The sequence below is a fragment of the Palaemon carinicauda genome, chromosome 13, assembly GCF_036898095.1.
Source record: "Palaemon carinicauda isolate YSFRI2023 chromosome 13, ASM3689809v2, whole genome shotgun sequence".
NCBI classification, from domain to species: domain Eukaryota; kingdom Metazoa; phylum Arthropoda; class Malacostraca; order Decapoda; family Palaemonidae; genus Palaemon; species Palaemon carinicauda.
In genome coordinates, this window is record NC_090737.1 from 146,863,609 (window position 1) to 146,885,637 (window position 22,029).

Sequence of the window (22,029 nt, forward strand, 5' to 3'; positions counted from 1 at the left end):
GGAGATATTTAAAAAACCTTCGTATGCAAGTAATAATGATAATAATAATAATAATAATAATAATAATAATAATAATAATAATAATAATAATAATAATAATAATAATAGTTTATTGGACAAAATTTTTTTTTACACACAAAACTTTACAAAAAAGACTCAGTCCAAGCCCATGTGCAGCAGAGGTCTTCGGGCAAGAATTCAACTAAAATAATATCATCAAATAAGAAAAATAAAATAAGGAGTAAACATTTATATACATATATATATATATATATATATATATATATATATATACATACATATATATATATGTATATATATATATATATATATATATATATATATATATATATATATATATGAGATTATTAGTCTAAAAACAAAATGGAAATGTATATTCGTATAATGAAGAAAAGTGGTGTATGAAACTAATGGTATAAAATTGTAGATATTAAGCAAAGTTTCAGTAAAAGAATTGGTTTTACAAACAGGATATGCTAAACAATGCAACTAATTTTACTTTATGGTTAGGTAGGCCATTATAAATATCTATTTAGACAGCTTTAGTGCCCAGATAACAAGATATTTATATATGATTTCTTAAAAGATCGAATGCTAAGCAATGCCTTTAGATAAGCGGGTCAGGATGGATGAACGAGTTGAGCCCGGGGAGGCGATTCAGTTCTAGGGTACAACAAAGGAAAACCACGCAATTGTACAATAATAATTAACTATAAAAGAGAGTGGCCAGCAGCAGAATGAAAAAAGGAAGCAGGAACCGAGTTATGGAAAAAAAAAGACTAACAAGTCAGAAAAGGTAGGAGCTAAAGAAACACTTGTAGTGACCCTTTAGTAATACCTACTGTGACAGGCAAAAGGTTCAATGATGATCATATCCCCTTACGGTACTGTAGAAGTCTGGTTCAAAGCCAATGCTCATTGTTTTGGAGATATTATTACACTACATTTAAAATATCAATCGTGGAATAAAGGACCTAGCTTTCCATAACAAGACCGGCTACTGGCGTTAATAAAGCACTGTTGAATAACATAGAATTATAAACATTAACTGATACAGTTGTGTGACTCTTCATAGATTTATGTAAGGCAGTATTACATGAACATTAATTTTACAACTCATCCAACTCAATACCAGTCTCCCTTAATGCTAAGTAACATTCGATTGAGCCACTGAGGTTAAAGGATGAATTAACGGACAGTACGGAAGGCCAAAGAATTGAAGAAACCAGCGTCGTTAAACGTGATAAAAAAGAAAGAATGAATGAAAGCAAGAAGACATTAAAAACTAACGGATATAGTGAGTGACATGGAGGATTTATGATACTATCATCTTAAAATACTCTCCAAGAAATGCAAAAAAAAAAAAAAAAAAAAATAAATAAATAAATAAAAAAAAGGAAAAGAGAATGAAACAGAGTCGTGAGAAACAAACAATAAAAGGTAAATAAAGTCTTACATGTTATATAAAATTTAAAAGGGTTTATAAATACTATGAAGGCTTCAATTTCATTGACAACCCCAAGAATATCTCATTACTTAGTAGAGGTATCTATGACTCTTATAAAATATCTGATGTAATGCACCAGAATGAATGCCAGCATCAAATGATACCACTGTTATGTAACTGGAGGAAACAACAAACATGTAAATATAGAGGTGTGTCCTATCTATATTTTCTTCTACACTAAAACTGCCATCAGATTCCACGTCAAAAAGCCGTTGAATGTAACACTCTAATTTCAAATCTATTATCATTCTCTTATTATTCTGTCTATTTTTATACCAATGTTAATTCTGGTAAAAAAAGCCAATGAATGTAAGCATGCAATTGTCACTATTTTTGTGTCATCTTTGGAGCCTAAAATAACTTTGCTGTCTCTAAAAAATATTAATTGTTTGGGATCTGTCTTTGTAGCAATTTCTTCTTCACATACAGCCTACCTCCCACTAACTGCTGTGTCTGTTGTATCCTTCAATGATGCCCACCAATGACCCCTACTCATCTGTCCATGCTGCCACGGTGATGCTCCTGACCTTCCCCAGCAGAGATGCGCTTGTCTGGTTTCAACAAGGCGAGATTCAGTTACAAATTAAGGGAGTAGCCCGCTTAAGCAGCACCTTTCCAGAAATCTCTATCTGGCCCTCAGACAGCATGATGGTCTCAAATCATACCTCCTAGAACAGTACTTACCATTGCCAGGAGCCCGTGTAGCCTAGAATTTTCAGTTCTCTCAGAAACTGTGGGGGACCAAAAGGTGTTGATGAGCCTCAGAGAAATTATCAGTATTGCTTGCCTTCAGCCTGCTGCAGAAAGTTCTCTTTGTAAAGTGAACCTACTTCATGCCCTTTGGTTACAATGCCTGCCAGAAATGGTGCATGCCACCATTCCCAATGTTGACACCTTGCTCATGCAGGACTTAATGACCAGAGTTGATTCCCTTACAGACAGCTAGTTCTCTATCACCAAGAACTCCATTAACAATTCCACTGCTGACGAAGGGAACAACCCTAGGACACTGGCTGAATCTGAGGTGAATGTTGTAGAATATCAATGTCCAGCTTGTGACAGGCTTGTGCAGTGAGCTTGTGTTCTAACCAACTCCCACATTCACATTCAACAACAGGGAAGAAATGGGCCTTTGTTAAAAGGCTTCAAGTCTATGGCCGTTGCCCCTGCACATCCTCCTATAAATGGATGAATCCCTACACCATTGGGGGGAATACACGCATCTTCATAAGCAGACAGAACCAAACCACTATACTCTCACTAACATCGCCGACATCACCACATACATTCACAAAGCTATACAGTACTTTTGACCATTGACCTCTGAAGGAATATTACCATGTGCCCATGAACCCAGAAGATATCCCCAGGATGGCCATCAACACCCCTTTTAGCACTTCTAATTACTCTTGCTTTGGCCTTTTTAATGCAAGAGCTACATGGCAATGACTCATGGATGGCATCTTGAGAGACCTTCCCTTCTGCGGATAGTAAGTAAATGACATACTAATATTCCCCCACCCCCTTCCAAACATGGCCACCTATGTTATCTACAAATCCTCCTTGACTGCCTACAACATAATGGACTTGTAATCAGGGTGGACATTTGGTGTTAAGGAAGTGGAATTCTTGCCATTGCATCACTTTTGAGTGTGTTCACTCTCTTTCTGAGAAGGTATTAGCAGTACAGAAGTTCTCCACGAAATTGACCATTGAGGCACAGGAAGAGTTCTTGGGCATGATGAACTAATATTACTCATACTTGACAGCCATTGCTACCAATCTTGTAACCTGCTACGACTTCCTCAAGGGTAGGCTAAATAACCCGTAGTATGGTCACTTCAGGAAGCACCTTTCTTCAACTCAAAGATTGCCTTATCAACTGCTACTTCCTTCACCTTTCCCATGCCCACTGCATCCATCTTGCTCTCCACCAATGTCCATGCCATTGCTGTAGGGACAGTTCTCAAATAAATGATTAACGGATCAACCCATTGGTCTTCTTCAGTATTAAACTTCCCAACTTCTACCTTGGACCACAAACTATTGGTGGTGTATTTGGTAGTCTGTCACCTCCATCAAGTTTTGAGGGCACTACTTTCGTCATTCACAAGGACCAAATGACCCGTGTGTACACTTTCAGAATACAAATATACCATTCAACACACCCATGGCCAACTGAATCCCACCACTTATGTCTTTTCAAGAAACATGCTGGCCAATTTCCACCTGGGAAAATGCCTTAGCAGAAGCCCAACTCTATGACCCTGGATACCGAAACTGCTGGACATCCTGCACATCTCACCTTTGGGAAGATATCACCTTCAATGACTCCAACTTCACCCTCTTCTGTGATGTCAGTACTGGTAGACCATTACTCTGGATACTAGCCCCATGCACTAACCAGTGTTTCAATTTAACTATGCCCTCTCAAACCCCTTGAGCCGATCTACTGCACAGTTACTAAAGTTAAAGTTCATATGGGATGGGATGGCTAGAGGTATCAATGATTGAGTCTGGGTCTGTATCTTATGTTAAGCTTCAAAAATGCATTGACACATGGATTCAGGTATGGGTAGTTTTCATCAATATCAGCGCTGTTTTGCCCACACTCACGTTGACATGGATGGTCCCCTAATCACGTCACAAGGACATTTAATTTTTCAGTCATCGATCACTCCACTCGCTTGCCTGAAACCCTCTCCATGCAAGAGGCAACATCTACCTCATGTACTGCTGCCTTACTTTCTGGATAGGTAGCAAGATTAAGCATCCCAGAGCATGTTACTTCCCGGAGCATATTACTTCCAATAAGGATGACACTTTTGCCTCTTAGTTGTGGACATCATTAGGACATCTCAGCATCTACCTACATCTAACTACCATTTACTCGTAAAAACCTACAGCCAACGGTATATAGGAACATTTCCATCATACCTTTAAGTTAGCAATCACTCCAATTGGTTTCCACAGCTTCCCTGAGTCCTCCTCGGACTGAGGCCCACTCCCAAGGACACCATGGATGTGTCAGCTGCTGAAATGGTATATGGCAACCTGTTGATCATCACTGTGGATTTTTTTGTGTCCGCCGCTTCTTTTGATGATCTCCGGCGCATAGGTCACATTGTAGGGAAATTTACCACATGCCGTCAGACTTATAAGCCGCCAGCAGAGCAAAACATACCAAAGGCCCTCCAAACTAAAAGAGAGATAATTCCCCCATCTAAGATATTGCCAGTTTGTTTCACTCATTTCAAAGATGACATGGAAAACCCTGTTCTATCATTTCTTATGTTATGCCCTTCTTCCTTTCAATAAATCTTCCTATATATATTTAGCAATGGGTGTCTTAACTTGGAATCTTCCTCATTTATTATTTGCAACCTATGTGGAAAAAGTATTATCCTAATACATAAACTGTATACACACATACACACATACATACACACACACACACACACACACACACATATATATATATATATATATATATATATATATATATATATATATATATTTAAATACACAATTTACCGTGTACTTATGATAAATAGAATAGCCCACAATGTATGAAAAAGTACATTTACTTAGCTTTCGAAAGGACCATCCCCCTTTCTCTTCAGAAAACAAATGGTTACAAATTTTTGATAAAGAGCTACGAAAAGGTTGGTAAGAAATACAAAACCCGTTACAGTCCTAGCAAAGATTAACAGCATTTCACGGTAGTTTGTTTACATCCTTTGAAAATTCCTTAACAGTAGTTACATTGTTTTTGACAATGTTATTAAAAACAGATCTAATTTAAAATTACTTTGATAAATATTGAAATTCTTAGAATTTGAATTACAACAGCTTCAATCAGTTTTCGTCTAGGCTATGTGTATCAGGCATTGATATCAATTTGTCCATATTCTTAAAATCTGTTGGATGATTTTCCAGTGTCACATGTTTAAAAAAAAAAAAGCGTTATTTTCATCTCCTCTTCTAATGGAATCTCTATGTTCTTGTTTTCTTCTTTCAAAATCTACTAATTCTCCTATGTATACCTTGTCACATGAACCACATGGTAGTTTATATATACATGCTTTATTGGCAGCCGTTCCCTTCCATGATTTTGTCAACACATTCTTAATACTTATGTTATTTTTGTATACTCTAACTATTTTACAACTTTTTAGGCAGGTGTCAAGTAATTTGTTGTCTTTGCCTGTTTGAGAAATATGAGGACCTTCATCAACTTTTTGAAATGGTTCTATTTCCTTTACAACATAATATGTTTTCCTTGCCTTTAGGTGTGCCTTTTCAATAAACCCAGAATCATAGCCATGATTTTTTAAAACTTTTTTAAGATGGCTGATTTCACATTCAATAAATTCATGGTCACAACCCTTATACGCCTTTAGAAATAAGTTAGAAATAATCCCTAATTTTGTAGCTCTTATATGGTTTGAAAACGCATGTATATATGAATCTGAATGAGTTTCTTTCCTGTAATCCTTGAATTTAGGATAGCCAGCTTCCGGACAGATTACTAGTGTATCCAAGAAGGGTAATTCATTATTATTTTCTATTTCAACTTTAAATTTGATTGAAAGATGGAGATTGTTTAAAGACTATAAGTTATCAATATTAGGAGAACACGGAACAACAGCAAAAATATCGTCAACATATCTCACCAATGTAATATCAATATCTAAAAAGTCAGGTTAAAGTTCTGTTTCAAAAAATTCCATAAAAATATTTGCTAAAGCAGGGGACAGAAGGAAAGCTATGGGAAGACTATATATTTGAGAGAAAAACTGACCGTTACAAGTAAAATACTACTCAGAAACACACAATTCTATCAACTTCAGAAAATTATCATTAGGTACAGGTATACTTAAATTTAATGTATCGATTTTGTTACACAGGTACTGTAGACATTGTTGAACTGGGACTTAGGTAAATAAGGATTCAACATCAACACTGGCTAACTTTTTGTTTTGAAGATCAATATTTCGTCTTCGTCAACAAAATTACAAGTATTTTTTAAATGATAATATGATATGGTGCCAAGACGTGGGGAAAGTAATTTTCCTATCTACTTAGATATATTATAGGTTACACAATTATGGGTTGATGTAAATGGCCTCATAGGTACTCCTTCCTTGTGAATCTTCGGCAATCAATATGTGGGAAAGAGATGGTAAATAAACGTGAAATTTCTTACACAACTTGGGATAATCTCTCTGGAGGAAAGCTTTTAACTTCTTATTGTACGTTGCCTGCCATCGTTTAAGTGCATCCATTACTTTCTTGCATGTAGATTTTTCACCTAATAAAAAGTTCATTTTTTCTGTATAAGTATTAACGTCTAGAACTACAATTTTATTACCCTTATCTGCTTTTGTGATGAAAATGTCTCTTCTTTTCTCCAAATCGTCAAGGGCTCCTAAAAGATTCTTTGGTAACTGTTTTTTAAATTGTAGATTACCTAGGATAGTTCCGAAAATAAAACCTTCAACGGTAGAGGAATCTATATCTTTACCCTTCAATTTTAGATTATTTTCAAACAGCAAAATCTACAAGAAAATCAAGGATGCAGTCAGTTGATGGTAGTAGGGAAAACGACTGACCATATCCAAGAATACATTTCTGCTCTGTAGTTATTTTAAAATCTGACAGATTAACAATGTTATCCTGAAAAACTATATTTCAGCCAAGGTCTGTTTTTAAAAATCATTTCCAGCTTATAAGACAGTTTATCTTTCATCTTAAAACATTCACGTCTGGACACTCCATGTGCATGATCAAGAAGACCATTTAATTGCTGGGGTCCAAAAGTTGTAAAACATTTCGTTACTACACAAAATTCACGAATTCTTCCCCTCAACTTCTGGAAACCTGTGTTTATGTGGTCCTTTCTTGGATGACAATCGCTTGTCAGCAGATGTAGTGATGGCCACACAAAACATTCTGAACATTTTGCGAGAAGAAAAATTGACGGAGAATAACTGCACTGATTCTGGAAAGGTGGCAGCCATGAGAACATATGCAATAAGTGGCAGCCACCATCCCCAAAACTGGGGGAGGGGAAAACGAACTCAGCAAATTAGAAGTCTTTAGATGTTGGCAGTGTTGGCACACCAACGAGTGGAGTTCCCCACACAAGGATCTCCTTGCTGTTATGCCTGTTAGGGCTATGGTCATCTATCTCGAGATACCCGAGGTAAAGGAGGTAGAAGAAGGGGAAGACGAGGGAGATCGAGGTACCCTCCCCCCACAAGACAACAGAAGCAACAGTCAAAGAAGCGGTGACTATGATGGAACAGGCACTGGCACTTTCATCGGTACCCCCAACCTCTACCCCGCAGCACTAGGGACAGGAGCAGGGGGCAACGGTATTGCAAGCAAGGTCATTAGCCCGTGTTGGGATCCCAGCTGGCGGCTGGGAATTTTAGCAGTCAGGATTGACCTACCAGATAAGTCCATTAGTGTGCTGATTGACAAAGGAGCCAGAGTTTTGCTTCTTGAATAAGGAAGCTTCTCAAACCCACCACAGTCAGCGGCACCTATCATCCTCGACATGCCGGGAGGAAATAAACTATAGGCAAAGCATACAATGACTGCCAACTTCAAGGTGGGATCTGTGAAGTTTACACATGATTTTTTTTATCTTGCCTACATTGGGAATTCCAGGAATTGATGCTATACATGGTCTAGACTTTATTGTGAGCAATCAAGTATACATTTGCGGGAAAAAAGATAGAATAACAGTAATGGCAGGAGGGTGCATTTTGCTAATAAATGGGAGATACAAGTAGGTAAGGTAACAGCTGTACCTGAAAGAGGAGAAGTATTGCCTTCCCAGATGCTTACAAGCATATCAATGACCCAATCTCAGCCTTGTCCGGAGGGAACTAAGGTCATTGTTAAACCCCATGAAAAATGGGCACATGTAGTCTTAAAGGGCGGATATTAAGATAGTTAATTTGTCAAATAAAAAAGTTGCATTAGGAAATGATTCTGTGTGTGAATTGTAGTTATGTGAACTTACTAATAATGGGATCTTGGGAGCCACAAATGCACCTGCACAGACAAACACACTCAGAACTTGATTATGCAAGTGCGAAAACTATGTCCATCAGAATATCAACCTGCAGTTAGTAACATTGTCGATAATTATCCCGGAGTAATTGCCATTGTAGACGAGCCACCCAGGGGGAGCGATGGATTTCCATTTAGCATGGAAACAGGACAGGCGGAACTGATCAGGTCAATGCTTAATAAGGTACCCATTCATTTCCAGAGAGAGATAGAAAAGGAACTAGTGAATTAGGGGAACTAGAGATTATTGAGGAGAGCCAATCGCCCCCCTCCCCCTGGGCTTCTCCAATTGTAGCAGGTAGGAAAAAAGATTGTTGGGCAAGATTGGGTGTTGATTATAGGAAGTAGAATGCAGTCACTAGGGACAATGCATTTCCATTGGCCAAAATTGAAGCATTACTCGTGCAGGTATGGGATAGTAAATATTTTACAACTATCGATTTAAAATCTGGATACCATTAAATACCCATTCGGGAAGACAGTAAAGGCAAAATGGCATTTATAGCCAAAGATCAATTATATCCATTTAATTTTTTTTCCTCTCGATGTTAGAAATGCTCCAAGTCATATTTCTAGAGTAATGATGGCAATGTTGTTTCCCTTAATTGGCTATAATGTTCTTGTTTACCTAGCCAATATCATAATTACAGGGAAAATGACAGAAGGACATAATAACAATATTCGGGAAGTTTTAGAAGCATTACACTGTAGTGGTATGAAAATTAATTTATCAAAGTGCAAATTTTTATGTAAACATGTCGAATTTTTACTTCATGTACTAACCCTTGAAGGTATTCAACTGTTCCCCAGTAAAGTAGAATCTATTAGAGATTTCCCCCGACCCCGTACCCCTAAGGAAGTAGCTGGGTTCCTTGGCCTTGCACGGTATTACCGTAAATTCATAAGAGGTTTTGGAGAGATAGCGAAACATTAGATGCTTTAACGAAACAAACAAGTAATAAATTGGGGAGTGGAAGAAGAAAAGGTCTTTTACCAATTGAAAGCTGCCTTAACTAGAAATGAGTTACTCGCATATCCTAGATTTGATCGCCCGTTTTGAGTAACAACAGATGCGAATAGTATAGCTATTGGTAGCATAATTTCTCAACGAGATGATAAAGGTAGAGAGCGACCCATTTGTTTTGCTTCCAGGGCATTAAAAAGGCCAGAAAAGAATTATATTACATTTGATGGAAAGGTATTGGTTATTATTTGGGTTCTAGAGAGGCATTGGTTTTATTCATTAGGTCAGCCGATTGAGTTGCAAAGTGATCAACGTCCCTTGCGTGATTTATTTTACAAAGGAGACTTGACGTCTAAACAAGCGAAATGGATTGAAATATTGTTAGAGCTTAACATTAAAGGAATTGACCACATAGAAGGTACGGGTAACAAGGTATCTAATGCCTTCTCTAGAGGTGCAGTAACAGGAATAACTACCAAGGGACAGAAGAGGGATGAAAAACAAACCCAAAATATTGAGGGACCCCATCAAAATAGAAAAAGGATGTGAATTCACATGAGGAGCAATCGGGAAATGAGATCCCGAGCAAGAGGGAGAGAGAGAAAGAGGTTAGTGGCTATGTTGGTGAGAGAGAGAGGGAAATAGTGAACGTGAATGTATATGAGCGGCAGAAGACATAACCAGGGACATAACCAGGGGTGTCCGGAATGAGTGCCCTGATAATGTAGGTGTGATTGACTTGGGAGGTTGGGACAGAAAAGAAGTTCAAAAGGAACTCAGAAAAGAGAAATGGATGGAAAGAGTGGAATCAGTGATTAAAGGGGAGTCAGATGGCTGTCCATCATTTCTGAATGTGCCTCGTGAGAATTTTTGTATAGAGAATGATATCTTATATTGTGCTTACGAGAAGAGGGGAGAAGAAATTTGGGCATTGGTAGATTTTCCTCCCTCTTTATTTAATAGAGCCATCCCCATTGTACATGCAAGTCCGTATGCACGGCATTTCGGGATTGATAAGCCATTAAATTAAAAGAGCATATGAATCCTTCTTTTGGTTAGGCATGAAAAAATCTATAGAAAGGTATATAAAATGTTGTCATGCTTGTAACTGTTTCAAAGAACATAAAATGACTGTACCGGAAGCCAGAAAGTGGTCTGTGATTCCTATTAAATTTCATAGGGTGCATATGGATGTGGTAGGACCATTTCCTGCTGGTATAACACAACATAAGTATATATGTGTATCTGTGATTGCATTTACTTGTAAAACTCATACTTACACAAAGCTAGATAAATCATCAAACTCCTAGGCCAAGCGCTGTGGTCTTTCATTACAAGGTTTGGTTGCCTGAAAATTTTTATAAGTGACAATGGTCTCAAGTTTATAAATAAGGTGGTGAAATCGGTCATGGACTTGATGAAAAGTAGCTGATGACTCCGTCATTGGCATGACATGCTTCCTACGGCTGATGTTGCTTTGAACATTGCATATAGTGCCTCACTCAGGGACACGCCTTTCTTTTTAGTGTATGGACAGGATCCTGTGTTACCATATACAATCCTGATTAATTCGCAACTGGTGCCAAATAATTCAACTGAGCACTACCGTGTCTATTTACTTGATCTCTTAAGGAGATTAATGAACACCTCTGAAAGGTTTTTGAAACGAGCTAATAAAAAACACAGCTCAAAGTAGGATGGACGGTTCAAAACCACACTGGTAAAAGTATTTGTGAGCGATCGTGTTTATTTGAAACGCTTACAACCTTGGAAACACAAACTAGTTTATTTGGGTCCATACCGAGCAAAGACGATTAAATCTAACACAGTAGGGATGCAAAACATTATTAATGGAGCAGTGTCTGAAGATCATCAGGCACGCACACATGTGGTTCAGGAAGAGGTAGTTTTCAAAATTGTCAGTCAGAATGTACCCCCTTACCTCAGCATACCCGACATTCCCCAAGTTTTTAGTAGGAATTTTGTTGTTGTTGTTGTTTAAACCGACCTCATTTCTTCTTTTGACATTTTCCAAATAAACTTGATGATAACAATGTGTTCATATGTGGGTACTAAATATACTGAAGTAAAGTGTTGTGATAATTTTGCTGTGTGTAGTAATATGTGTGACATACTGCTGAGTGAACCTAAATATCAGAGAGAGGTTAAATGGGTCAGGTATGATCCGTCAGGCGGATGCTGTATTATTGATATATTTATAGGATTTCTGACGAAGGGAAAGTGACTTCGGTATTAAAGTTCAGCCTCTAGGAGAGGTAGTGTTAGAGAATGTGTAGATATGAATACCTTATAATAAGTAAAGTTATAATAAGGTCAGTGAATATGAACGATTTTCTCCGGAAAACGGGTAGTGATCTCCGATTGATAGTTGCAAGTGTTGTAGTGATTTTCAAAATAGCGATAGGTGATGGTGGTTTGTCCTGGGAAATTGTGCCGTAAATTGGGATAAGTAAAATTGAGGGATGAAGGAATGCCCATTCCTACTCATATCCCGCCTGAAAGGCTTATATTCCCCACAATCAGGAGGAGGTCATTGATGAGGTTGTGTAATACTGATATGATTTTTACTTTTCACTCTAGGTATTTTGTATTGTAATTGCAAAAATCAAAAGAAAAAACGAGTGGAATTGTTTTATATATCTTGTGTACATTTTTTCATGTAATAATTAATTTTTTGTTTTTGTGGAATGTCTATTTTTCGCGTGACTTCCATGTATATATTTTATGTTACATTTCTGTCTATATGCCATGCCCTATTCCAGATTGGAGTGTCCTCCATATACTGTATCCTAGATTATAGAGGAGAGTGAGCACCTACTCTAGGAGTGAGGAGCCTGGGGGAAGTAATGTCCCAAGCCTGATATATGTGTTTTATACAGTGAGATTACAGACCTTTTTAAGAGTACTTTAACTGTCATAAATTGTTATGCAGATCACTGAACTCTGTTATAGTGGACATGTCTTAGGTCTGATAGGTGAGGTGCCTTAAGCCGATTGGTAAGAGTATATTTCCATCACAATGGAGATTTCAACAAATCTGGTAGTTTCAACTATTGACAGAGCAACATTGTAATGACTTCCCCAGAAGGAGTGGCAGTACTGCTCGAATTCTCACAAGAAAAATATGGTACTCGCTGTGTAAAGTGTACTCACGAACTTTTAGCAATTGAAAAAAACATGTTCTGCGGTCACATTACCCTTCGAAGAGAGTATAATATATATATATATATATATATATATATATACTGTATATATATATATATATACTGTATATACATTTCTATATATATATATATATATATAATATATATATATATATATACATATATATGTGTATAGAGTGTCTGAATGTGTAAGTGTGAATGAGATTTAATTGGCTCATTGTAATTATTAATAATTAGTTTTTTTTTCCTAAGGTAATGGATAAAAGTTTTTTGTTAGCGAAAACCGCTAGGAAGGATTTATCCGTTTCTCAATTGTGAAAAAAATCTTATTCCTGGTAATGTGTATTATTATTATTATTATTATTATTATTATTATTATTATTATTATTATTACTAGCCAAGCTACAACCCCAGTTGGAAATGTAAGATGCTATAAGCCCAAAGGCTCCAACAGGAAAAAATAGCCCAGTGAGGGAAGTATATAACAGACGATAGTAGAAGTAATGAAAAAATTAAAACTAAAATATTTAAAACAACATTAAAACAGATAATTTATATATAGATGTAGATGCTTAATGGCCATCTCACTAAAGACTAGACGAGTAAAATCTGGCCAGAGAGAGAGAGAGAGAGAGAGAGAGAGAGAGAGAGAGATAGTAGATGGTTCTAACAAACTCGTCTTCTCGCGTTGTTCTTCAGATTTTCTCAAGTTTACGGAGTCTGGAGAGAGAGAGAGAGAGAGAGAGAGAGAGAGAGAGAGATCAGGATAAGAAAATAGAATTGTACTAATTCATTTAAATTTTGACCCAAGAGAATTAAGAGAATCATTCCACATTTCTATTCACCTGGATTGCTTGCCATTACTAAAAGTCTTGTTTTAGTAGTCTTATCAGGTTCCTCTGAAGTATCATTTCAAAAAGTTTTCTTTAACAAATCCCTTCTTTTGGAATTTCCTCTGCCTTCCTTGACACCCCCCAGCCCCAATTGCATCCGGTGGCCCGTCCTCAAGCCCATTATCAGAAATCAATGAGGATTATATCCGAATCGGAAACGCTCTCGGGGAAACAGAAAAGGTATCTTTGATCCCACTTTCCTTATCAACCCATCTACAAAAAAAAAAAAAAAAAAAAAAAAAAAAAAAATACTTCGGCAGTTTCATTGGCTTTTATGCTGACGGATCAACAATCAGGGTCAAAAGTTACACAGGTTTATCGGATGATGTCATTCGATCCAGTAATATAAACACCTGTTGGGGTATTGGAATGACCAGTTTTTTAACCTTCATGGCCAACTCTACTTGAATCAATAACCTTCATAAGCATACAGGTACTTCCTTTATATCTAACGTCACGCATAGCAGCATAGCATTCGGACCCCATTTATACGGGTTTCAAACTACCCTCTCCAATTCTTAACCCCCGGTAGTTAAAAACCCCCCCACATTTTGAAACCGATTTCAGGCTACCGGGTGTAACTTGAAACCGGTTTCAGGCTACCGGGGGTAACTTGAAACCGGTTTCAAGCTACCCCCGGGGGTAATTTGAAACCGTCTTAGCAACCCCACTGGTTGCAAACTAACCCGCCACTCGTTTTTTGTGCAGTATGTCATCATTTCTAATGAATAATCAATTACTTTTGATGATGGTCAACACAAAACTATTAGGTTACATCTACTGGTATAATCTATTGATGTCATGTCTATATGGGTCTAGTGTGTTGTTCATCTTTGCTATTATTATAATTGTACAGTGACAAATGCACACTCGATACAGCGATCATTTATTCGTTATTTTTTTTTTTTTTAAACGAACTTCGAAACATATCGTGTGTAGATTTACGTGTATAACACTAGTGCACACGTCATCATCATCATCTCCTCCCACGCCCAGTGACTCAAAGGGCCTTGGTTACATTTCGCCAGTTGTCTCTATCTTGAGATTTTAAATCAACACATCTCCATTCATTATCTCCTACTTAATGTTTCATAGTCCTCAGTCATATAAGCCTGGGTCTTCTAAGTCTTCTCACTAGCGGATCCTGGGGGGGGGGGGGGGGGGCGGCTTACGGGGTTTCACGACCCCCCACCCTTTTGTGGAAAAAAAAATGTTTGACTGTGAAACTTGGGGTTTTGATAAAAGTATAACTATTAAACTTAGGGTTTAAAAAGAGTGTGACTTAAACTTTGGATTTTCAAGAAAAAGAAAAATAAAGGTTTGACTGGTAAACTCAGCATATTAGTGGATTTTTTTTTATTTTGTAAATTATCTATATTAGGCTTCATCCTTTAATTAAGTTTTTTTTATATATATAATTTTCCCTACGACAGCCCTCTTGCTCAAAAGTCAAAAACTATTTACTATTCAAAATAGTTCACGAGCATTAGTGTTAATTACAAATATATTGAGTAGGGTCTAAGTGAATTGTTATCCCCTTCAATGGACAACTGCTTTAAGCTTATTTTCTTATTTTATTGACTCATCCATAGTTAATTTCAAATCATATTTGTGGTTGAAATGTGGATGGGGCATTTGTTAAACCAAAAGGCATTATTTCATACTGGAATAACCCAAAAGGAGTTATGAAAGCCGATATAAGCTTGGCTCTAGATGTTAACTTCACCTGATAATACCCCTTGAGGAGATCTATCTTAGCTACATACTTTGCTTGGCCCACAGAGTCTGTAAGGTCATCTAGACGGGGTAAAGGGTAACTATCTTTAACAGTAGCAGAATTTACTATCCTGTAGTCTGTAAACAGTCGCATTCTCCTTTGGTACCAATAGACATGGAGACGCCCATGGTGACTTGCTTGGTTTTGCTAATCCGGCTCTCAGAAGATATTCCACTTCTTTCATCCCTAGTGTCTTGGGCAGGCCGATGCGATAAGAGTGTTATCGTATGGGAGCAGTTCCTGGTAGAAGATCGATGTCATGGGTGAGGACTGTACACTGACCTGGATTTTCCCCATAAAGTTCTGGGTAAGAGCAAATAAGATTTTGAAGTCCTGATTGAAAAGGAGAAAGATGTTGACATGAGTTTTCAAAGTCTTTCAGAGCGGCACAATTATCTACAAAACGCCACGAATAGATGAATTCAGGTTCACTTACTTCAGGCGTCTTGTCTTTGACCTTAACATTAACATTTACAATTTTGTCTCCATAACCAGTTTCAGTATTCCTGGAATGATACCTTTTAAGCAGATTGGCATGGATAATTTGAGTACTTTTCCTTCTATCAGCGGTTTCAATCACATAGGTATGGTTATTGATATTTTTAACTACTTTATATGGACCAAAGAATTTGGAGGAAAATGGGGATCCAGGTATAGGAAAATATGCTAACACAAGATCTCCTGGGTTGAACTTCCTAATTTTAGTTTTTTTATCATAACTATTCTTCATTTTAATATGAGCTTTGCTTAAGTTTTCACTGGCTATTTTACGGACTTTGGAAAGTGTTTCTTTAAAGTTACTCAGATATTGTTGAACAGTTACAGTCTGATTAGAGTCTGGGGGCTTTAACCATTCATCTTTAATTAATGCAAGGGGTCTTCTTAATAATCTCCCATATACCATTTCGAAAGGAGAAACACCAAGGGATTCCTCGGGGGACTCACGTATAGCAAACAACAAAAACTTTACTCCTTCATCCCAAACAAGATTACTCTCTAAACAAAACTTTTTTAACATAGTTTTAAATGTTTGGTGCCATCGCTCAAGGACTCCCTGAGATTCCGGATGATATGCAGATGATAAGCTATGTTTTATATTCAATTCCTTAAGGATTTCTGAAAAGAGTTTACTTGTAAAGTTAGAACCACGATCAGTTTGGATATCCTTGGGGATCCCGTAAGTAGTAAAGAAACTTAAAAGGTGTTTAGCAATATTTTTGGCAGATATATTCTTAAGTGGAATGGCCTCTGGAAAACGAGTACTGGGACACATGAGAGTTAATAAATATTGGTTACCACGTTTCGTCTTGGGAAAGGGTCCAACACCGTCTATTACTAATTTCTTAAGAATTACTTGGTTAGGTTTGCCAGCTATTTGGCATACATGACATGTCTTTATGAAGTCTCCTACGTCTTTCCTCAAATTAGGCCATTAGAACTTATCAAGTATTCTATAGTAAGTTTTGTATTGTCCCAAATGACCACCTGGTCCATCATGTGCAATTTCCATTATATGAGTGCGTACTGAAGAAGGAACAACAATTTGGTATTTCTCACTCCAGGTATCAAGATTTGAATAGTTTGAAGGAAGGTAAAAATGCATTAGGATACCATTATTATGATAAAAAGAAGGGGATTTATTCAAAGATTTTATATCAACAGCCTTATCATGCAAACAAGATAAAGATTGATCTGACCTCTCGGCAGCTATTAGTTTATCTCTAGACAGTACCTTAGCTAAGAAATCACTATCTACTTCAAAGTAATTTACCTTTACTCCTGCTTGGGACCGAGTGACTATATGTGTTGGGGCTTGTTCAAGATCTGCCTTCTCATCATCCATCAAAGGTTTGTCCAAAACTACCCTATCATCCATGGGGATATCAGTGACAATTAAATTTGGTACAATTAATTTCCCGGCTAAATCATTACCCAATAGCAATGAAACTCCTTTTACTGGCAATTCTGTATCAATCACCCCTAATTCCACTTTCCCTTTTACAAGTGGACAATCAAGGTAGAGACTGGCAAGGGGAATGGATGAGATTCCAGTAAGATCCCTTACAACCACCTTCTCATCAGTTAGATTATTCTCAACATTAGGTAAAGCCTTACTATGCAACAAAGTTAAAGCAGCTCCAGTGTCTCGTAATATAGTGACCTTAGACTTCTGTTCTTTCTCCCCCAAGGTTATTATACCTTCAGACTTAAAATCATCAAACACATCTTGTACATTTGCTTGCACATGCAAAACAGGTTTACTCTGGGAGGTTGAAAATTTTACGTTGAGTTTCATAAAAACTTTATGGTAGTTATCAGATCCTTTACATTTAGGGTCTTTACAATTACGAATAGTATGTCCTTTCTTACAATAACTACATTTAGGATTATCAGAACCTTTGGGATTATCATCCGAAATCTGCTGGGATTTTCCTGAATCTGGTTTTACAAAAACCTCAGCTCCTTTAATAGGAATAAGTGTCAGCCAGGGAAGCAGCCTTTAGTATATATTTCTCCTGCCTTTCTTCAATATAGAGCATTACATTAATGGGAAGTTTCCATTTAAATTCTTCAAGAACCATTAAATTCATCAGTTCTTCAAGAGAAGTTACTTCAGCATACTTAAGCCATTTCTTGAAAGCTCTAAGCTTGTCAGAAGCGAATTCTAGGAAAGTTTGGATATTTGATTTACATAAGTTTCGAAAAGCTTGTCTGTATCCTTCCTCTGTTATGGAAAATGCATCTAAGATTGCTTTCTTAACCTGGTTATAATTCTTAATGAGCAGTTTTACCTGACAATTTAGGTTTAAGGAGCCATACTCACTGTTCAGCAGGCCAATTAAGGTGATTATCAGTTTCCTCAAATACCTGAAAATAATCCTGTGGATCATACTCTGTGAATAAGGGAACTAGCTTTATATTTTTAGTCAGGTCAAAGGGAGATAACTCTTGTTCCATTTGCCTATTCTGAAGATTTATTGAAGCCCTCTCCTGTTTTACCTTGATAGTTAAACTAGCTTCTAATTCTAATTTAGCTTTCTCCCCTTCAAACTTTTCTATTTCTTCCATAGCTTTAAATTCTAACTTAGCTTTCTCCATTTCAAATTTTTCTCTTACTTTTTCTTTCTCCATTTCAAAAAATTCAAGTCCCTTTTCAGCGGCTAGCAAAGCTAACTCTTCCTGTCTTAAAGCTAACCGAGCTTTTTCACGTTTGAGTGCAAGACGTTCAAACTCTAGCTTTTGTTCAATTGTAAACAAAGGGGTTTCTGGAACAAGATACTGCCTAGCTTCATCACCCAAGGTTCCAATAGCATATAGTGAGCTATTATCACTTTCCTAATGTCAAACTTACACATACTAGAACGTAGGCTACCTCAAGGTCTAAATGCCTAGCTACTTCCATTAATTCAAGACTTCCTAGCATCGGTAAGGGTATCCAATTCAGAGGAAGGATCCGCCACAAACTTTTGAGTATCAAACTTCGCCATTGTGAAAATTAAAAAGAAACTTCAAGAACAATATAAACACCTGAATTAGAATTTTAAAATTCTTAAATTGGAGCTAACCTTATTAAGCATTGATCACGCATAAAACCATAAACCACGAATAAATAGTAACAGATTATACAAATATTTATACACATAACATTTAAGATACGGGAAAATGAGAATGAATGACGCACTGGAAGTATTTTACTCCCGGTTCGAACCAAAAGGAAGTACTGTCGCTCAGCTAACAACCGTAACTTACTACACTTTGATTAGAGCGGTAACTTCACACACATACGTCGAGGCGTTAACAAGATTCATTACACTTTACAGAAAATGAATAACGCAAGACACTGGTATCTAAAGACCTACGGAAAGACTATAAGCACGTGAAAGTCACGAATGATTCCAGAGAAATGAATTTTCAACAATGGTACAATAGATTAACTTTTTAACCCGCGCACCGAGTCTCGGTTATGAGAGGAGGGGGGGGGGGGGGGCATAACAAAGTTACTGGCAGTCGTTTAAAACAGAAGTGGCCACCTTCTTTAACCGAAAAATTTACGCACAATGGAAATAGATTCCTGAGCGGTCTAGCAAACAAAAACAGTCACCTAAATAACTATAACTCATGATGTTTATATCACGTAAGGTTGAATAACGAATCACCAACTATACAGTATAAACAAACAGCTGATTCTTAACGGGGTTGTCAATTATTACATACCCACGAAGGGTAATTTATCATTTTAGCAGGTGGGTTCAATGGACCATAATAATCCAAAATAAAGGTATTTGAATGCGAATACGATCAAACAAGAATTAAATATAATAATGCAAAAATTATTTACAAAACATTACAGTTAAACTTATAAGTCCATATAAAAGGAACACAAAAGTCATAAAGGACAGGGATGACACAATAGGACAAATGACAAACGACAACCACGTCTCGAAAAGTAATCACACTGGAAATTGAGAACACTTGAAACAAAAGCCCAATTCGTTATTAAACCCTTACAACAATATCACTTATACTTAGGATATAGATACATCACAATAAAGGGGACTGCTTCCTTGCCGGACACAAAAGTCCTTGGTTTAGTTGCTTAGTTGCTAAGTGGACACTGATTCAAAATTACATTTAGGGGTCGAATAAATTTAGGATGGGCGGAGCAAGTAAGAACAAGGAGTGTGAAACGAAGGCAAACAAGCTCCTGGGAAAGGACAAAGGAAAGTGGTATACAGGGGAAAACAGTCAGGCAAAATATATTCAATAATTACAATGATGTGGAAGGTGTAATAATATCTATCTATATATATATATATATATATACATATATATATATATATATATATGTATATATATATATTTATATATATATATATATATATATATTTATATATATACATATATGTATATATATATATATATATATGTATTATATATATATACATACATACATACATATATATTTATATATATATATATATACATATATATACAGTATATATATATATATATATATATAATATATATACAGGGTGTCTCAAAAAAATGTACTCACTCTTTGAATGACGAGAAAACCTTTATTTATGAACATAGAGCGAAATGAAATAGCATCGAATACATGAGACAAATGTTCAAATTGATGACTATTATAAATGTACTCAGTCTTTTTTTGTGTTGCAGATATCCTGAATTACTGAAGCTATGGCAGGAAATCAACTTAGTTTCGAAGAAACTTTCTTTCTTCGAAACTAAGTTGATTTCCTGCCATAGCTTCAGTAATTCAGGATATCTGCAACACAAAAAAAGACTGAGTACATTTATAATAGTCATCAATTTGAACATTTGTCTCATGTATTCGATGCTATTTCATTTCGCTCTATGTTCATAAATAAAGGTTTTCTCGTCATTCAAAGAGTGAGTACATTTTTTTGAGACACCCTGTATATATATATATATATATATATATTGTGTGTGACCATCAACCGTTGCTAGTCCACTGTACAACAAAGGCATTAGCCATATCCTTCCACTCCTGTCTGTTAATGGTTTTTCTATTCGACACTATACAAGCCAATTTTCTTACCTCGCCAGACCATCGTTTTTTCTTCCTTGCCCTGCTTCATTTGCAATATCTGGGAACTACTTTGTTATTCTTACTCTCCATCTATTATCTGTCATTCTCATTATGGCTTGTCCGTGTTTATTTATTTTTCTTACATGTCTTTAAAATGGAATAACCTCTACTTTAATTTGCTCTCGCATCCTTGTTACTCTTTTTTGTTTTGGCCTTTTTCTGTTAATATCATCATTATTCTTTGTAACTAGCCTACGTTCTAAAACTTTTTTAAGACTCCAAGTTTCTGATGCATGAGTTATTACTGATATGATCACCTGATTAAATATTTTTCCATTTATCGAAAGTGGCATTTTACGTTTAATAACAGCATTTGGTTTACTAAAAGCTCTTCATGCTATGTTTATCCCTCTTTTAATTTTGGTTTCATGTCCTTGGGAAACCGAAGTACGTATAGTCATTACCTATCTCTAAAAGTTCTCCCATTACCCTTATTTGTTGCCGCGTATTTTCCTTGAACGTTATCTTAGTTTTACTTATATTCAAATTAATTCCTATATTTCTTCATTCTATTTTCAAATCTTCTATCTTCTTTTGCAATTACTCCTATATCATCTGTAAATCTAAAGTTGTTAAGGTAATCCCCATTAATGTTAATTCCTACATTTTCCCAATCTAAATTCTTAAAAAAAAACTTCTTCTAGGCATGCTGTGAATAATTTAAGATTGATATGGTCTCCCTGTCTATCTCCTCTCTCAATTGAAATTTAAACTATCTTTACGTTGATTTAAGGTGGCTGTACTTCCCGTATAGATATCTTCAAGTGTTCTAACATAAGATTTGTCTCTCCCTTGTCTTTGAATGGCTTTTAATACTGCTGAAGTTTCTGAAAGAATAAAGAGCTTTCTGAGTCTTAAAATACCACACATAGTGGTTTGTTCTACTCTGTTGATTTTTCCACTAGCTGGTTAATTAAATAGATATGCCAACTATTCTTATATGCTAATACAATCAATAGAT

At 36.4% G+C, this 22,029-nt stretch overlaps 1 protein-coding gene and 1 long non-coding RNA gene across 6 annotated transcripts in view; both read right to left on the minus strand.

The window, feature by feature from the left end:
- Positions 1–22,029, minus strand: part of HPS4 (Hermansky-Pudlak syndrome 4 protein) — a 599,431-nt gene that overhangs the window by 234,039 nt on the left and 343,363 nt on the right. The window lies entirely within an intron of this gene.
- Positions 14,998–20,032, minus strand: LOC137652553 (uncharacterized). Its single transcript, XR_011046363.1, has 3 exons — positions 19,975–20,032; positions 17,205–17,298; positions 14,998–15,766 (listed from the first exon to the last, which is right to left on the minus strand). It is a non-coding gene; the product is annotated as an uncharacterized lncRNA (long non-coding RNA).